Source organism: Biomphalaria glabrata, chromosome 4 (assembly GCF_947242115.1).
Source record: "Biomphalaria glabrata chromosome 4, xgBioGlab47.1, whole genome shotgun sequence".
NCBI lineage: Eukaryota > Metazoa > Mollusca > Gastropoda > Planorbidae > Biomphalaria > Biomphalaria glabrata.
In genome coordinates this window covers 4,533,703-4,551,645 of record NC_074714.1, presented here as the reverse complement: position 1 = coordinate 4,551,645, position 17,943 = coordinate 4,533,703, and the positions used below count along the sequence as shown (strand labels likewise).

General features: G+C 34.5%; 2 protein-coding genes across 8 annotated transcripts in view; both read left to right on the top strand.

Annotated features, from left to right (window-relative positions):
* Positions 1 to 17,943, top strand: part of LOC106066212 (polynucleotide 5'-hydroxyl-kinase NOL9-like) — a 329,067-nt gene that overhangs the window by 164,554 nt on the left and 146,570 nt on the right. The gene's annotated exons all lie outside the window — the stretch shown is intronic.
* LOC106061915 (protein Wnt-5b-like) overlaps positions 1 to 17,943 on the top strand; it is a 221,903-nt gene that overhangs the window by 104,763 nt on the left and 99,197 nt on the right. For 2 of the 7 annotated variants that reach the window (XR_008777586.1, XM_056027014.1), the window contains exons 1-2: positions 14,873 to 15,112; positions 17,591 to 17,797. The gene's annotated coding sequence lies outside the window, so the exon portion shown is untranslated. Of the gene's footprint in view, positions 1 to 6,718; positions 6,842 to 14,872; positions 15,113 to 15,136; positions 15,265 to 17,469; positions 17,798 to 17,943 lie in introns of those variants that run through there. The other 5 variants (XM_056027018.1, XM_056027019.1, XM_056027015.1 and 2 more) reach the window with 4 other exon arrangements.

Genomic DNA, 17,943 nt, shown 5'->3' with positions numbered 1-17,943 from the left:
GAGTCTACCTTCATCTATTGAATACATTACTTTTTACTTTCATCTTTCGAGCATGAGCAATGAACTGCGAACGGACCTAGAACATAAAAGGTAGATAAGTTGTGTATAGGAAAGATGATGAACTGACTTTCAACTTCACCGTCTGTCCTTATAATGAACGGCCAATGTTCAGTGGCTCAAGTTCTATGCCCGGCCTACTCCACCACATACACACATTAGAGTCAGCGGGCGGACTGTAAACGTAAAGCGAGTTAAAGGGGAGAGAAAAAGAGACATTTTTTTTCTTCTTCTGTTTGATTAGTCTCCCTTACCCCGCGGACTCATTCATTGAGCTTTATTGTAGCCAAAGCAAATATTTAGGCGATCTTTATGAAAAGTTTTTTTTCTTTTTAGATTTTTTTTTTTTTGGGTCGGTAAAACACCGGAAGTGTGATATAAACGAAAAAAAAACTATTATTGGGCAAAAACACTAGAATGATCTGAAAACTACAGAATATCTGGCATTTTAGAATTGAACTATTCTGTGGCCAAAATGTTTCGTTGTTTCTGTTCCGTACAAAATGAACACAGGAGAAACTGAGACGTTATTTACGTTCCGGAAAACGGAAAGAGAGCGGAGAGTGTGAGGTGTGGGTGTGTTGCGGGGAGTTTGGACGTAACATCAAAGAGTTTAGCCTAGTCACCACTGAAGGCGTCAAAGAGTTAGCCTAGTCACCACTGAAGGCGTCAAAGAGTTAGCCTAGTCACCACTGAAGGCGTCGAAGAGTTAGCCTAGACCCCACTGAAGGCGTCAAACAGTTAGCCTAGTCTCCACTGAAGGTGAATAAAACTTTTAAAAAAAAATTTACTCCACAAATATATACATTCAGGTACATATATACAGACTTTGTATATATATATAATATTTAGATATAGTAATAATATATTTACATAAGAACAATAAAATGTATGTACATACAATTTCTTAACAACAACTTTAAAAAGTTACTACTCAATATATTAACTACTATTAACCTTATATTAATATAATAGCCGTCAGTGCCATTCTGTGCCACACAAGGTGCTTGTCTAGTCTTCCCATCATTCTTTCTCAACATCCTTCCTGTCTCTAAGCCCTGCCCAAGTTTCAGAAATCGTCTCATCCTAGATAAAAATATATCTCAAAACACTGATAGCTGATAGCGATTTAACTCCAAGCCCCCCCCCCCCCCCCCAAATTGAAAAGAAAAAGAAATGAAGAAATTAGTTAATGATCTACTTTCATTGTCGTTCAAATGTTAAACACGATTTCATCACTAACATACTTTTTTCATTGACTGCCCATGATTTCATCACTAACATACCTTGTCCATTTTCTATACACGATTTCATCACTAACATACATTTTTCATTGACTGCCCATGATTTCATCACTAACATACCTTGTCCATTTTCTAGACACGATTTCATCACTAACATACTTTTTTCATTGACTGCCCATGATTTCATCACTAACATACCTTGTCCATTTTCTATACACGATTTCATCACTAACATACTTTTTTCATTGACTGCCCATGATTTTATCACTAACATACCTTGTCCATTTTCTATACACGATTTCATCACTAACATACGTTTTTCATTGACTGCCCATGATTTCATCACTAACATACCTTGTCAATTTTCTATACACGATTTCATCACTAACATACTTTTTTCATTGACTGCCCATGATTTCATCACTAACATACCTTGTCCATTTTCTATACACGATTTCATCACTAACATACTTTTTTCATTGACTGCCCATGATTTCATCACTAACATACCTTGTCCATTTTCTATACACGATTTCATCACTAACATACTTTTTTCATTGACTGCCCATGATTTCATCACTAACATACCTTGTCCATTTTCTATACACGATTTCATCACTAACATACTTTTTTCATTGACTGCCCATGATTTTATCACTAACATACCTTGTCCATTTTCTATACACGATTTCATCACTAACATACGTTTTTCATTGACTGCCCATGATTTCATCACTAACATACCTTGTCCATTTTCTATACACGATTTCATCACTAACATACGTTTTTCATTGACTGCCCATGATTTCATCACTAACATACCTTGTCCATTTTCTATACACGATTTCATCACTAACATACTTTTTTCATTGACTGCCCATGATTTCATCACTAACATACCTTGTCCATTTTCTATACACGATTTCATCACTAACATACGTTTTTCATTGACTGCCCATGATTTTATCACTAACATACCTTGTCCATTTTCTATACACGATTTCATCACTAACATACTTTTTTCATTGACTGCCCATGATTTCATCACTAACATACCTTGTCAATTTTCTATACACGATTTCATCACTAACATACTTTTTTCATTGACTGCCCATGATTTCATCACTAACATACCTTGTCCATTTTCTATACACGATTTCATCACTAACATACTTTTTTTCATTGACTGCCCATGATTTCATCACTAACATACCTTGTCCATTTTCTATACACGATTTCATCACTAACATACTTTTTTCATTGACTGCCCATGATTTTATCACTAACATACCTTGTCCATTTTCTATACACGATTTCATCATTAACATACCTTGTCCATTGGCTGCCCAGGACTTCATCACTAACATACCTTGTCCATTTTCTAGACACGATTTCATCACTAACATACGTTTTTCATTGACTGCCCATGATTTCATCACTAACATACCTTGTCCATTTTCTATACACGATTTCATCACTAACATACGTTTTTCATTGACTGCCCATGATTTTATCACTAACATACCTTGTCCATTTTCTATACACGTTTTCATCACTAACATACCTTGTCCATTTTCTATACACGTTTTCATCACTAACATACCTTGTCCATTTTCTATACACGATTTCATCACTAACATACCTTGTCCATTTTCTATACACGTTTTCATCACTAACATACCTTGTCCATTTTCTATACACAATTTCATCACTGACATACCTTGTCCATTTTCTATACACGTTTTCATCACTAACATACCTTGTCCATTTTCTATACACGATTTCATCATTAACATACCTTGTCCATTGGCTGCCCAGGACTTCATCACTAACATACCTTGTCCATTTTCTAGACACGATTTCATCACTAACATACGTTTTTCATTGACTGCCCATGATTTCATCACTAACATACCTTGTCCATTTTCTATACACGATTTCATCACTAACATACGTTTTTCATTGACTGCCCATGATTTTATCACTAACATACCTTGTCCATTTTCTATACACGTTTTCATCACTAACATACCTTGTCCATTTTCTATACACGTTTTCATCACTAACATACCTTGTCCATTTTCTATACACGATTTCATCACTAACATACCTTGTCCATTTTCTATACACGTTTTCATCACTAACATACCTTGTCCATTTTCTATACACAATTTCATCACTGACATACCTTGTCCATTTTCTATACACGTTTTCATCACTAACATACCTTGTCCATTTTCTATACACGATTTCATCATTAACATACCTTGTCCATTGGCTGCCCAGGACTTCATCACTAACATACCTTGTCCATTTTCTAGACACGATTTCATCACTAACATACGTTTTTCATTGACTGCCCATGATTTCATCACTAACATACCTTGTCCATTTTCTATACACGATTTCATCACTAACATACGTTTTTCATTGACTGCCCATGATTTTATCACTAACATACCTTGTCCATTTTCTATACACGTTTTCATCACTAACATACCTTGTCCATTTTCTATACACGTTTTCATCACTAACATACCTTGTCCATTTTCTATACACGATTTCATCACTAACATACCTTGTCCATTTTCTATACACGTTTTCATCACTAACATACCTTGTCCATTTTCTATACACAATTTCATCACTGACATACCTTGTCCATTTTCTATACACGTTTTCATCACTAACATACCTTGTCCATTTTCTATACACGATTTCATCATTAACATACCTTGTCCATTGGCTGCCCAGGATTTCATCACCAACATACCTTGTCCATTGGCCGCCCCAGGATTTCATCACTAACATACCTTGTCCATTGGCCGCCCCAGGATTTCATCACTAACATACCTTGTCCATTGGCTGCCCAGGATTTCATCCCTTACATACCTTGTCCATTGGCCGCCCCAGGATTTCATCACTAACATACCTTGTTTATTGGCTGCCCAGGATTTCATCACTAACATACCTTGTCCATTGGCCGCCCCAGGATTTAATCACTAACATACCTTATCCATTGGCTGCCCCAGGATTTCATCACTAACATACCTTGTCCATTGGCTGCCCCAGGATTTCATCACTAACATACCATGTCCATTGGCTGCCCCAGGATTTCATCACTAACATACCCTGTCCATTTGCTCTTTTCTTTCACTCATTCTTTATTTTTTACAAGAAGACGGCACATTTATCGGGAGTCTCAAATGCTGTTTGAATCCCCATTGTATAATGCCTGAGGCTCCAAACCTTTGTTGTTCCGGAAATGCCAACACTTATTTCTGACATTCTGTCTCGTCAGCTCGCGGTGAATGGTTTGTTTCAACTGGAGTAGGAACAACACGTTAACTGGCCGCAATTATCTCTTTTATCGTGTAGTAGACATCTTGGTGGGGAAAAGGGGGGGGGGGAAATACTCGTGTCCATGCAGTTTTTTTTTTCTAGTCTCATTGTTTGTGCATTTATATTTGTACGAGTCTTGTATCTATGGCTGCTCATACGTATCGCTGCATGTCTTTATAATGACGTGTCTATTTCGTATTTCTGACATAATCGTCTATACCCATAAAGAAATAAGATTATTGAAGTTGGTTACAGAAACTCTTAGGCGGCCCCTTTGAGTCTTTTAAAATCACGTTTTACGTTGCAACAAAATTCATGCCCAAATATTATGAATTAAAAGCAATCACCTTTATAAATTTTTTTTATGCTTATAGAACGTATACAAGTAGGCTTATTATGTATACTTATCTAAAAAAAAAAGATAGAATGATTGGTTTCGCAAGATTTAAAGAATGTACACCTAGAAATACATTCCTTTTTTTACAATTCATATATTCAGGTCACACATTCATCGTCAAAACCTGGAACCTCGTGCGTGGACACTGTACTCAAAAACGGCTCAAATAATTTTCCTAGAAATTTTACATTTGATGTATAGCGTTGGGAAAAGAATTACTAATTCATTTGCCGCTCTGGGAGATGTCTAGTTTTTTTTGTTGTTTTTTTTCAAAGAAAAATAATTTCATTTGGCTAGAGAGTAGGCTTATTTTGTATTAAGTCGTCTTTCAAAAACATTGGGTCGAATAAAGAATCGTTTTGGATAAATTAAACACCTGCGGTCTTGATCGTGAAAGGTGATTAGTTGTCCTCGGCACACGGTTCTTGTAAGTATATAATAGATATATATTTCAGAAGACAAAAATGTATTTTGACAATTGTATGTAGCCTTGATATTAAAGCAAGACTGACAGGTAGATAGCAAAAAAACAAACAACAAAAAAAAAAAAAACAATTACAGTTTTTCCCTCCGAGTGCCATTTTAAAAAATCAAGATCTAATCATTTATTGATCAGTCTGTGACTATAAGTGTTTATTCAAATACTAAATCATATTTCGCGCTTAATGAGATTCAAAATTAAGATCACTTGGTTAAAGACATTTCACAGTATTTACTTTGTTTGATTTAATCATTGAAGAACATTGTCAAGATATTATATATTAAATAGTAGATTCAAATTAATTATTCACTTTACAATAAATATACATTTCAAATTTGGGACTACTGACCTAGCTACATCTATTTTTAAACATTTTCCCCCCTTGTGTTTATTTTGAAGTGTTCTTGAAGTCAACATCGTGTCTTTGTCTGCGCGCAAGCCTGCTCTGATTTGGTCTGGCTATTGATAGCGTTGGGCAATAATATTTATTTCATAATGCTTACAGCCTTAACTTTCGTTTCTTTTCCACGCCATGTTTTACGTGTTATGTTGGCAGCAGGAGGAGAGGGGAGGACGCTGGTGTTCACCTCCTTACAAACATTCGACGTACTTACGAAGACTCTGGCTCACCTCGCCTCCCACTGTTCCTTTGTGTTGTGTTTTTTTTTTCCTTCTACATTTTTTTGTCTTCTGTAAAGCTTGTCGAATCCCTCCCATTCTTGATTGTTGACGTTAGGCAGCTAGTGAGATTTGTGGATGGTCAGGAGACTCTTGATAGAAGTCAGACAAATGACAGTTACCAGTCTACCATACGGTACCTACAAATTACAACAGAACTGTTCGGGCCGTGATATAGATTGAGGCATCAATGAGAAGTCAGTGATTAGTCAGTGATTACACTGTCTTGGCAGAGATAAATGAAAAAAAAGCAGACTTGGCCTGCTCCTTAGTAGCAAGATCAAATTGAACTGAATCTGGAAACTTGGGACTATTTTCACATTTCAAACGTTAATATCATCAAACAAAGCATCAAGTCCAAAACTTCTCAAAAAAAAATTTTTGTTGTTGACATTTTAATTTTTTATAGTTAGTCACTAGCCAATTAGGCAAGAGGTTTAGCTTATTCTTGGACATTGTTAACAATAAAGAATTTGATAAGAATGACGTCTTTCAATTGTGTATTTTCTGGTATTACAGAGCATGGCTAAAATGAGAAAAGTATGTGACGTCACACAGCGTGTCAAGAAGAAACGGAACACCATGAAACTCACAAATAATAACTATAGGAGCGTTCAAACAAAATGTGAGCATAGGGTCGAGGTTCGTACACGTTGTTTTGTGTTCATGACTAGGTTTCATTTCAATGAAATATTTCTAACTCAAGATAGTATTCTACTTGTTGGATATTTTTTGACAGATGATCAAATTTGACTATTTTAGTTGTGATGGTTAACTTTTGAGTTTTTAAAAACAAAATAGGAAAATTTCCCGTGTGTCTATTAGAAACTCTGAACTACGGTACGTCCTCAGCAAACACAGTCGTATCTTCCTAAATTCCATATGTTTATTGTATGTAAGATTGCCTGCAATCAATCACATCCATGTCTTGTCTGAATACGACAAGTGTGAACAGTGTAGGATCTCCTACATACATTGCAAATAATGAAACGGACAAACGTATGGCGATACTGTGGACATGTTGCAGATGCAGCTATAAAAACAAGCAGAATATTTTTGAAATACTTTTAAAAAGGAAACAACTGCACATTTATAGTCACATCGACTATACAATAAGATTTATTTCCCTTAATCAATATCAAACAAAATTAATTATTTATCAATAATTAATTGACTAGTTCATATTCTTTAGGTACAATAAATAATTGTGTAACGTTTTAACTAGATTTGAGAATGGGTGTGGGAGAAACATTATGTACAATTATCTTAAGAGACTAAATCCCCACATATTTAGCCATATCTGTTAATACTGAAGGATTAATTTCCCTAGTTGGTATAAAAAAATATTAATTACCTGTTATTTATTGGCTAATTTACTTTTTATTGATTCATGTTTGTATAGGTACAATAAATAATTGTGCACAGTTTCAGCTTGATTCGAGAAAGGGTGTGGGAGAAATAGAGTGTACAAAAATTGACGCACACAGAGAGACAAAGGGAGTTACTGTAAGCTTTTTTAGCGGCCCCCCGAAAGGGGAAAAGACGCTATTAGTTTTGTGTGAAATGTCTGTCCGTCCGTCCGTCCCGTTTAGATCTCGTAAACTAGAAAAGATAGTGAAAATCCGACAACATAATATTTTAGTCCATTCTAAGTTCTGATGCAAAGGCTACTTTTTTCTTTTCTAAAAGTGAAAAATGTAATTTTTAAAATCACTTATGCAAGCAGTTTTTTCATTAAAATTCACCACTTGTACAACTATTCACTATTAATAGTAACAAACACTGGAGGCTCTTTAGTAGGGGAGGTAGGATCTCATCATACTTTTAACACATTTATGCAAATGGTTTAAGATTTTCTGTTTATTTTTTTTTTTACATTTGTATTGCTACGTTATGTAAGTTCTGGCTTATTACCTGCTTCATTTACCCAAAAATAATGTTTACTTTTTTTAAAGAGAAAAAATCAATTTAGTATGCATATAAGTTGGATATAATTAATAACAACAATTAATAAGTAGGTTTGCATATTATCGCGTGAACGGCAGCATAACTACACAACCCCACAACACCTGACTAAAGGATTTTGTTTTTTTCGGAAATATTTTTTCCTTATTTTTTTAGCATTTGATTAAGAGATTGACCCTTTACAAAACAATTAGATCAATTAGATATTCATTATAAGACATCAATTAGGCCAGGTTTGCATTTAACTTCACATTCACTTGCACCTATACTTTGGTCTGCTGGACCGCTGGGGCACCACACAAGATCTGTCAACCTTCTTTCTCCATTCTTCTCTGTCATTTGTCTTTGATATAATTTAATTCTGATGTTCTTTCTGAAAATATTGATACCTGCCTTTTTACCTGCATGGGTGGACCACTTCGGGGGACGATTTTGAGTTTGTGTTTCTACACAAACTGTCTTTGTAACCTTCTTATTACACGAACTAATGCCTAATAATTATTGTTTGGTAATTTTTTTATATCTGTATTCGACAGTTGTGAACCATTAGAAGCTTGTACCACAGAAAACAAATAGATTAAAAGTATTTTATAACATTATTTTCAAAAAAAAATAAAATGTAGACACATTTTATTTTGAATTGTGTGTGTGATGTTTATATCAATAATTACATACTATAAAAAGTCGTTAATAATTGTTTTAAAAAGTTTTAAATGTAGGAAATATATCTATATTATAAAGTAGAATGTGAGGGGTATGTATGTATGTATGTATGTATGTATGTATGTATGTATGTTACTTATAGACATCAAAACCGCTTGACCAATCTTGATAAAACTAGGCAGGAATGTTCCTTGGGTACCAACTTAGACCTTAGTGAATGTATTGTAGCCCTAAAACAAATGTAAGACCCTCAAAAAAAATAAAGTTGTCCGACTCTATTACAGCTATAGTATTTTATGGATCTAGGCCATGTCTACAATGTTGACATGAGAAAAGATAGAAAGGATTTAGACCTAGATCTAATTTTAAGAAATACACTTTGCGCAGATAGTTTTTTACTTTGACACATGAAAATACAAAAGAAGATCCATTGATTTCATTATATAATAAAATTAACCTTCAATTTTGTGTTTCAAAAGCATTTTTTACATTAATTAGTTCCTTATATCTGTGATTACAGATTTCCTGACGAACATTCTTTCATTAGACAATTCCGTAATGAATCGCGTACTAAATATTAATTCGTTTAATGGTTTACTTTATAATCCCATCCCTAGATCTAAAACTCTAATTCAACTCTAAGATGATAAAACTTCTCTTCGAACAGATAGTTTTATACTTTAACACATAAACATATTAATTAAAGTCCATTCATTTCATATTTTGATCAAATAAACATTCAAATTTGGTTTTCTAAAGCTACATTCATTTACGAAAGCTGCGAAGCCGAGTTGAGATAGGCCTAGATCTATATTCATTCATGAATCGCGTACTAAAAATTATTTCGTTTAATTGTTCACTTTATAATCCCATTTATTTAACAAAGCTATCGCTCTTTTCGTTTTTAATAGATAAGAATGTATCGACTTCGGGTAAACCATTTTCGCAAAACTAATTTTATTTTCGTAGCGAAAGAGAAATAACGTGAAAGGATCATTAGCTACGTTTAACATACATCTAAATCCAATCCACTAGATTATTCAAAAGCAAATGTTTTAATTTAAAAAAAAATTGGATTTAAGCCTATTAGCTATTTTTACATTGACACATTCGCTATTTTGATTTGATAGCATTATTCACACTATTTTTACATTGACACATTCGCTTTACTTATTACATTATTATTTCGTTTAATTGCTTACAAAACACTCTCAGTAAATATATCGAAAGTAATGCGCAAATAAAGACCCGCGGGTCGCGGGTAACATATGTCTAGTATATATATATATTAAAATGTGTGTTTAATTTCAAAACCAAAATATTCGCTTTCAGAAATCGAAAAGTAGCAGTACCATCTTTTAATAGCGCTTTTAGTTTTTGAGATCTGCATGCGACAGGTTCGCTGAAAAAATTAGGAGATTTACATTTTTAAATTAATATTAGAAAAAGATAAACTATATGCCTTTTTTAGAAAACATAATATTATATTTCTTCTTTTCGGCATAAAAAATAATTAAAACAAATTGCGAAATATTGAAGATTAAAACTTAAATCTCTAGATGTAGGTCGAATGTCATGAAGAATGAAACGTAATTCTCCAGATGTAGGTCGAATGTCATGAAGAATGAAAGGTAATTCTCTAGATGTAGGACAAATGTCATGAAGAATGAAACTTAAATCTTCAGATGTAGGACAAATGTCATGGCGAATGAAACTTAATTCTCCAGATGTAGGACAAATGTCATGAAGAATGAAACTTAAATCTTCAGATGTAGGACAAATGTCATGGCGAATGAAACTTAATTCTCAAGATGTAGGACAAATGTCATGAAGATTGAAACTTAAATCTTCAGATGTAGGACAAATGTCATAAAGAATGAAACTTAAATCTCCAGATGTAGGACAAATGTCATGAAGATTGAAACTTAAATCTTCAGATGTAGGACAAATGTCATGAAGATTGAAACTTAAATCTCCAGATGTAGGACATATGTCATGAAGAATGAAACCTAAATCTCCAGATGTAGGACAAATGTCATGAAGAATGAAACTTAAATCTTCAGATGTAGGACAAATGTCATGAAGAATGAAACTTAATTCTCCAGATGTAGGACAAATGTCATGAAGAATGAAACCTAAATCTCCAGATGTAGGACAAATGTCATGAAGAATGAAACTTAAATCTTCAGATGTAGGACAAATGTCATGAAGATTGAAACTTAAATCTTCAGATGTAGGACAAATGTCATGAAGATTGAAACTTAAATCTTCAGATGTAGGACAAATGTCATGGCGAATGAAACTTAATTCTCCAGATGTAGGACAAATGTCATGAAGAATGAAACTTAAATCTTCAGATGTAGGACAAATGTCATGGCGAATGAAACTTAATTCTCAAGATGTAGGACAAATGTCATGAAGATTGAAACTTAAATCTTCAGATGTAGGACAAATGTCATGAAGAATGAAACTTAAATCTCCAGATGTAGGACAAATGTCATGAAGATTGAAACTTAAATCTTCAGATGTAGGACAAATGTCATGAAGATTGAAACTTAAATCTCCAGATGTAGGACATATGTCATGAAGAATGAAACCTAAATCTCCAGATGTAGGACAAATGTCATGAAGAATGAAACTTAAATCTTCAGATGTAGGACAAATGTCATGAAGAATGAAACTTAATTCTCCAGATGTAGGACAAATGTCATGAAGAATGAAACCTAAATCTCCAGATGTAGGACAAATGTCATGAAGAATGAAACTTAAATCTTCAGATGTAGGACAAATGTCATGAAGATTGAAACTTAAATCTTCAGATGTAGGACAAATGTCATGAAGATTGAAACTTAAATCTTCAGATGAAGAAAAAAGGTCATGAAGAATGAAACCTAAATCTCCAGATGTAGGACAAATGTCATGAAGAATGAAACTTAAATCTTCAGATGTAGGACAAATGTCATGAAGAATGAAACCTAAATCTCCAGATGTAGGACAAATGTCATGAAAATTGAAACTTAAATCTTCAGATGTAGGACAAATGTCATGAAGAATGAAACTTAAATCTTCAGATGTAGGACAAATGTCATGAAGATTGAAACTTAAATCTTCAGATGTAGGACAAATGTCATGAAGATTGAAACTTAAATCTTCAGATGTAGGACAAATGTCATGGCGAATGAAACTTAATTCTCCAGATGTAGGACAAATGTCATGAAGAATGAAACTTAAATCTTCAGATGTAGGACAAATGTCATGGCGAATGAAACTTAATTCTCAAGATGTAGGACAAATGTCATGAAGATTGAAACTTAAATCTTCAGATGTAGGACAAATGTCATGAAGAATGAAACTTAATTCTCCAGATGTAGGACGAATGTCACGAAGAATGAAACTTAATTATCCAGATGTAGGACGAATGTCATGAAAATTGAAATCCTTGGACTATTCTAATGATCCATTTGTTTTGAGAAATAGATGATCCTTTGACTTGTGTTTTTTGTTGACTTGTTCTCAATCTTTGTTTAGATGACACCTCTTAGCTGTGGAGTGTCTAGTTTCAAGAAGATTTATTCTACCAAAGGTAATCCTAGTTCAATGTAAAAACACTTTTTTATTTCGGTTTACTTGCCAAGTGAAAAGAGATATATAATCAACATACTACAGCTCATCATCTTTAATTCAACCAACTGGATTTGTGCACCCATTTTTAATTTGCGCCTGGGGCAGTTGTTCAACAATACTGGTAAGGGGCTGGCTATTCATCAATGTGGGGATGTGGATAGACAACATGAATTCTCGACAGTTTATCGGTACCTTCATCTCTCATGTACTGGTAAATGTTCTGAAGTCTTGCATAGTGTGTAGTCCTGAATAGAAGACAAAAGAAAAGTCATCTGCTTTGTGGAAATGTTCAAATACTTCGGTCTATGGAATGTTTATTTTTATGTTACATTTGAGTAGTTTATTAAAAATTGTATGTGTAATTTTAATGTTGGTCTAAAACGGACTTAGAGAATCAGATCTAAGCTATCTTTCTAGAAAAGTTTATCTATTCTACGGAATAAAATCTTTGACTTGAACTGGCTTGACGTTACACATAAGACAGACTTAAGTTGGAGATATAATATTTCTAATATCTAGATCCCTGAATTGTTTAGAGGTTATATTTCTGGATTGTTTCTTAAGTGATCCTTATATTGGATTTGGAAATTTTTCTTGTGGTTTTGACCAAATTAATACACATCTATAGAAGGAACAGGAACATCTTAGTTTATTCGTGCATTTTTGATATACAATCGTCAACGCGCTTCAAAGCATTGTTTAAACATAAACAGACAGTGTTTTGTACGTGTTTATACAATATTGTTCGAATTATTTATGGACACATCAGAATTCAGCTGCTTACACAAGCTACTTTAATTTCTGGTGGAGTAAATGGGCGAAGTGTCACGACGAAGGAGTTACTAACGTTAGATGGGTGGCAGTACAATTTAGAAATATTTTTCGTAATGATAAAACCAAGTCTAGCAGTACAAATGTACAATCAGAGAATCACTTCAGTCTCTCGGAGTATAGTTTTAAAAAAACAAAATAGAAACAATAACAATAATCTAGGAAAGTAATTTAAAGAAGAATCTAAGAATGTTCCATGGGATACTTAGAAACTCTCGGTTTCTGTAAGTTCTGTTCACGTCATACTTATCAACCTTTATAGCAATGCTAATGTTTGTTTTTCTGTTGTCATTGTGTCAGAGATCTTCATAAAGAAACTCGAGATGTTTTTTTTTTCCTTTTACTGTATAGATAAGGTCTCGCTTCTCAACATCAGAAACCTTTTTTTCTTTTTGTTTCTACTCTTCTCTTGGCAGGCCTAGTTGTAGACCTCGCAAATAATACTTTGCTTGCACCCAGCGGCGGCCTAGGAACGAACAGAAAACTGAAATTTATGATGTCCGTGATAGAAAACGTCTTGCAGAAGTCAGAGTCACTGACATATATATCTGTACACACTTGCACTGCGTCTTCCTGTTCTGTAGTGAAGCAACCGTCTCACCCCTCCACCCCATGAAATAGTCTCAGATTCGGCGTAATAAGTTTAAAATGACATCAATCAAAAAACTGCAGTCCTACACAGGGACTGCACACTATGGTGTATGTAGCCTTTATCTATCTTCATGTCTGTATTGCTATGTGTTTTGCGAGGGGGAAAAAGGCAAATTTGAGTAGTAACTTTTTTTTTTTTCTGAAAACGCTTTTTCTTCGCTAAATTCGCCGCTTTTTTTTTTGTTCCTTACATACATTATTTGAAGGATGTTAGTTGTTAAATACATAAGACAGTTTATCTGAACAGGCAATTGGATCTGACGGCAGACAATTAGCTTTTGGTAGACTTGGGAAGTGATACGAATCTACTACAAAAAGGGCCATAATAATTAACTACGTCAGGGCTTATAATTAAAATATTCTTGTTAGCAGAGCGGGACAGTGAAAGATTATGTTTCTGCCAAGGCCTTCATCCTCAACATGAGCTTCCACATTTCAAAATATCAACTTTAAAACAAATTCTGCCTATTTATAAATGAGGCCTATGAGATGAAATGTCAAAGTTCATCACAATTTGATATTCTCTTAGATTCATGAGTTAGAGTAAAGGGGGGGGGGAGGGGGAGCTAGGTAAAAAAATCCTGTCCAGGGCTTCCACTTACTAAAATCCGGCACGGTTATTAAGGCAAGTACAAGGCATTGGTTTATTAACAACACTTTTCATTAGGTTAGGACTGTATACAACAAGAGAAATACCTTGTTTTGTTTTTTTTCTCTCTCCACTTCCCCAAGTCATTTGTGTTTTATAGATGTCGCGACGTTTGTTATATGGACATTTTTTGTTTTATTGCGTTCACACCATTCCAGTTGTATGCATGCCCCACCCCCTCTCAGACCATTCCCGCCCCCTTGTATACAAGGCATCGATCATAAAGTTTGTCGCCACGCGCGGAGCGCTAAGTAAAAGCACAGACAGCGGCCCACGTTCCGCTAAAAAGGGGGGCAATGGACCAACGCGCTTTTGCAACCTGTTTGCAGTTTCTTCCTTCTCGTGTATTGGTGTAGGGCAGAGTGCGGGGCTAGATCTACATTCAGTAGACACTGGATTTCTTACAAGTTTCAAACTTGGATCAAAATTTATTTCCGTTCCGTTGAGAAAATTAACGAACAATTTACTCATTACTTTTCTCGACACTTGTTGACCATTCTAACGGTTATTGTTTGCGCCATTTCATTCAGGTAGTTTTCTGTTGACTTCATTCATCTCTCTACGTCTGCCGTCTGGTGATATAACTATGTTTGTTATTGTATAATTTACATTTGATTTCAATAGAAACTTAGTCTATTACATGTAAGCTGAACTCGTACATTCATTATTCGGATTCAAATGAGTACGTAGTTGTGTTGTTGTTGTTGTTTTTTTTCCTTTTTGAAAAGCAAAGCAGAAAATGTAACAAGAAAACATTGAGAAGGTTTAGTTCAGGGACTTGTCCTGTGTTTCTGTATTCTCCTAGGATTATCTTGTCACGGTCCAATCTAGACTGAAGCGTATGGTAGGAAGGTTTAGAGGTGTTTTGGTGGTGACATGAATTGAGTCCAACGATGTTTTGCATGTCTCTGAATAATGAATAGTGTTGTGTTGTTGTTTTTTTCGTTGTTCATAGTCAAATAATGCTTTTCAAAAAAAAATAAAAGCTTTAAAAAATGTAATTTAAAAATTCATTTTTAGACTGGAAAGTGTTTATTCTCCTCCATCTGATAGAGTAGAAGTCTAAAGACAAACTGTCATTTTTGTGTGCCGTTCAAAATTCGAGACTGGCTTTAATAAAGGTAACTCTCTTGACTCCGTCCATCTTGTCAATAGCGCTAGTTCACATGCTAGTCTACCGTAGTGTCCTTCAAACTATAGCGGTCAGGTCACTGGGTGTGAACAACAAAGGCTTTTCAGGGTGTCACGGCGCGTCTCCGTTCTGTCCATAGTTCATTCTTTACTTGACTTTTTCACTTCCCCCTCCCCCTCTTTTTTTTTTTTTTAATTTCTTCCCTCCCCCCCCCCTCCAGCGTTTTCCCTTTTCCCCTCTCATTTTGTGCTCGATTCATTGCGCCTCCTTTGGTTAGGGGTAACTTTGAGACCATAATGTCAACTCGTGACAAAGATGAACTCTCTTGATCCACTTCTTTCTTTACTCTAGGACTCCTCTATCCACCCGGCCAGGTATTGATTTACACTATTTCCAATGGAAGTAATTAGAATTTGATCTAGTCAATTGAAAACACTTTCTTTCTTTTTTCTTCAACTTGAGCTTGCATTAAAAAAAAAAAGGGTTAGGTTATAGAAAGAGGGGGAGGGGGGGCGCATACTTTTTCAACACCGCAATGTTTCTATCTGTACAGAATTGAATGACTGAGTCTGAAGGACGGGCCAAGTTTTCAGTTCAAATTTGGAGTCTGCCCCAAGGAGCAGCTGTTTCTATCTGTTTGGTGCCGACAGGCTGGGGATTACCTTGCTAGAGAATGGCGGAGAAAATGAACAGCGAGAAATGTCAAATTGAATTCAGTTGTCTTAGAAAACTCAACAAAATAACAACAAATATGTTGAAACATTTTTTTTTTGGATGTGAATAGAAGTAGATGTAGAAATAGGTTCAAATTAAGTGAATAAAACACCATGTTGTAGTGATGTCTTCACATTGGCCAATCATGAAATGAATTTTGGGTTCATGCAATGTATCGGATAGAACTGAGATGTAGTTGTACTTACGAGACATTAATGTTGTATGATTGTGGCGATTGAGATGGGGAAATATCAAAACATTTAAATTGAATTCCGTCTTGGTGTCAAAAGCTTGCTCCTCAATCACTACAATGCCTAACAAGTTTCTTTAATACATTCGACTGGAGATTTAATCTTCTGGACCATCTGAAAACATTAGCGCTTTGTTGTCTCTTCATTGGAATTGGTCTTAGCTTGTGAAATAGTTTGAACTAGAATTGTATTAAAATTAAAATAATGTAGTCCTTGGTTAATCAGAACAAAGTTTAATCATTTCTAATTAGAATGGAAATCAAATTTTAACTCAATTAGTTTTTCGCTTAGAATTCATTGGTTTTGGCATCCGAAGATAGACCTAGGACTTGATGAAATTGAAAGAAGGTTAGATAACAATGAACTAAACTCATTATTATTTTTTTTTTTTTTTTGAAAGCATTGAGTCTTTTAATTCCATCTAGTTGATGTACAAATAGTTTATACAATAATAACAGACGCAACATGTATTGTTGACCTATATCAATATATGGTTTGGTTGGTGGTGGTGTTAACACTAACTTAAGAGTCTGTGAGCTTCTTGTTATTACTAGTCTTGACATTGTGTCATTCTTTGTCATTATTATATTTACTAATTAGTATTATTATTTATATATCTATTTTGGACTGTAGTTTTATTAATTTTTCTTATATTTTGTAACTTGTGACGATATTTTATTTGTCGGATAGCATTAAGACTTGTATGTGGTAGTACTTCATTGATCTGAGCAAAGAGACAACTCTATAATCAGTTCTAAGCAGATCTCTAGAAACATGTCTCTATTCTAAGGAATACAATCTTTGTCTTGAACTGGCTTGGCGTTACATACGGGACAGACTGAGAGACAAGACTTGAGTTGGAGGTTAAAAAAAAAAAAAATTTCTAGTGTTTGAACCTGTCTTTTGTTTAGCGGCTCTATTTCTGGATTGTTTCTGAAGTGAACCTTATATTGGATTTGTGCATAGGAAATTTTCCATGTGGTTTTGACCAAAGTAATACACATCTATAGCAGGAACAGGAACATGATTTTCATAGCGGGACTAGTCTCGGAAATAACTTCTTATTGTAAGCTGACAGGAAGTACATTCCCGTTTGATGGTGTATATCATAACAGCAGGTAATTGATTTTATTTTCACTTCAGTTACATTTAGAGTAGTTTTCCTTTTTAGATCGTTTTAGGTTTGCTCCTGTTCTCGAACTTGGTTTTAATAGCGCTCTAGAGCTTTGGCTATTACGTATTTGCAGCATATTTCCTTTGAACT